This window comes from Lipotes vexillifer, unplaced genomic scaffold (genome assembly GCF_000442215.2).
Source record: "Lipotes vexillifer unplaced genomic scaffold, Lipotes_vexillifer_v1.1 scaffold39, whole genome shotgun sequence".
Lineage (NCBI taxonomy): Eukaryota > Metazoa > Chordata > Mammalia > Artiodactyla > Lipotidae > Lipotes > Lipotes vexillifer.
In genome coordinates this window covers 4,305,080-4,307,714 of record NW_006787038.1, presented here as the reverse complement: position 1 = coordinate 4,307,714, position 2,635 = coordinate 4,305,080, and positions in this window count along the sequence as shown.

Below are 2,635 nucleotides of genomic sequence, written 5' to 3'. Positions count from 1 at the left end.
ATTTTCTGTTCTCTTCTGGATCTCTGCCACTGCTTGCTGATCATTAAGTAATTTTCAGAACCACATTTTCACCCATAAAATGTAATGATTCTCCTTGATGAGGTCTTTGTAAAAAAAAAAAAAAAAGATTGATGATTTCACACTTATACAATATTCCTGCAAAGATGGTTTGGTCCATCGGCACTGATGATTTAATAAAACAGTGCCCCCAAGGCTAGGAACAACAGGGCAAGCTAAAGAGAAAATAGAAAACCTCAGTCTCAAAATGGCAAGTTTGAAGCATCGTGATTCCCAGTATGTCCTGAGTGAGGGTCTGTTATATGCAGAGCACTGTGCAAAGCATCAAGTTCCCAGGACACAACAGGCATAAGAATGACACTATTAGAAAGATGCCAGGGGTGCCAACCCTAGAGGGAAGAAAGAGGTCACAGGTCACCTGCATGGGATAGGACCACAGACAGATAAGAAGGAAGGATATGAGGGAGGGAACGTCTTCCTCACTCCTGACATTTCCTCCCGGTGAAGGAAGCTTGATTAGTGGAATTCGGGAACTCTCTCTGCCCCACTGCTCCTCCTGCCCTGGTGAGTAGAGTGGTGAAGAGTGAGTAGTGACTGACTGTTAATTTTGGAAAGAATATTTGGGCATCCTTGGCTCGGCCCACATCTTGTCTCCCTTGGGTGTGAGCCCACCTGTCGAGTAAATATTCTTCCCACCTTCTTGCTTTTACTCTTATAGGGCAGGACCCCTCTGCGAGGGGAAGGACTGTCTCCACTCAGTGTTGGGATTGGGTGGGTACGTCTGCTTAAATTCTGGGTCTCAGTATTAGCAGACTCAGTTGGCTAAAGACTGGTCTCTTACTACCAATAAAGGTGATATTTCATCTTGCACATTTCATTTGTTTTATGTCTTAACTTATGCAAAACCCAGGCAGGAAATAAGAATGCTAACTTTTGGGAACCCCTGGAAGCCTGCAGTAGTTATCCGTTGCTGCATAACAAACTACCACCAAACTCAGTGACTTAAAATGACAAATGTGTATTATCTCACACCGTGTCCCAGGGGCACCTTAGCTGAATGGTCATGAGGCTGCAGGTCAGGGCTGCCTTCGTCTGAAGCTTGTTCAGAGCTAGAGCATCAGCTTCCAGCATGGCTGTTGGCAGGAGGCCTCAGCTCCACCCTACGCAGCCTCTCCACAGGACTGCCTGAGGGCCCCCTTGACACAGCTGAGGGCTTCACCAGAGCAGTTAGAGGAAGTCACAGTGCCTTTATAACCTAGTTTCCAAAGTCGAACACCATCACTTTCTCTGTATTCTTCAGAAAAGAGTCCAGCCCCGAAGGGGAATTGAGCTCCATTTCTCCAGAAGAGTGTCAAAGAACTCAAGATCTTTCTTACAACCACAGAGTCCTCGACAAAGGAAAAGTGACTCTGCTCTCTCACACAAGAGGCCAGTCAAGAGCTGGCGAAGGAGAAGCAATTCTGCCCACTAGCCTCTGAGCTTCAAGCTGGATATCATGTGGAAAGACAGAAATAACACAAAATCCTTCACTTAGGATCTGGGTGAAACAGGACACAACATCCTTTGCTCCCTGCTTTAGCCACAATCCTCTCCTCAAGGCCCAACAGAGGTGCCTACCCAGAGCTCTTAACCTCTTTCTAGACTGTGCTCTGAGCACCCAGAATCCCAAAATTCTCTTCCCAAATGGCCCAAGCCTGCTCCCTGGGCCTTTGCAGGCTTCACCCTCAGGTTCATTTTCCCACCAGTGTATGCACCCCTGGGCCCGCAGGTTACTTGCTGGAGTGTGGACAAAGCTTGGCCATGCAGGCTGGGGTGTCCTCACACATGGTGTGGAGGTGAGGCAGGGACAGGAAGAGAAGGAAGATGGGCTGGGAGATGAGAGGTCAGGTGTATAGATGCATGGAGGTCAAGGTGCCCACAGCATAACAGGGGCGTTCCTTTCCTTCCTAACTTGCCAGTGTGCTTGTCCATAATCTAGCAAGCCTGCCTCAGCCGAAGGGCTGATGTGAGTCAGGATTTGACTGCCTTCGTGGCATCCCTTTTAGGCCAGGGACCAGCAGACTGTCAACAACAGGCAGTGAGGCGCCACTTCTGAGCCCAGGCCTCCCTCTAGTGACCAGTCTGGGGACAACAGCTAGAGGCTCTTGGCCACTTTCCTGAATGGACACCTCTTCCAGAACCTACTTTCCAAAACCCATATCTGATCCTATTGTTCTTTGCTTAGAAACCTCAAATACAAGCAAAATTTCTCAAGCTCCCCACACACCCCTCCGTGGGCTTCAAATGAAAAATAAAGCCCAAGCCTTGGGCTTCCCTGGTGGCTCAGTGGTTAAGAATCCGCCTGCCAATGCAGGGGACACGGGTTCGAGCCCTGGTCCAGGAAGATCCCACGTGCCGCGGAGCAACTAAGCCCGCGAGCCACAACTACTGAGCCCACGTGCCACAACTAATGAAGCCCACGCACCTAAAGCCCGTGCTCCGCAACAAGAGAAGCCACGACAATGAGAGGCCCACGCACCACAACGAAGAGTAGCCCCCGCTCGCTGCAACTAGAGAAAAGCCTGCGCGCAGCAACGAAGACCCAACACAGCCAAAAATAAATAAATAAATTTATTAA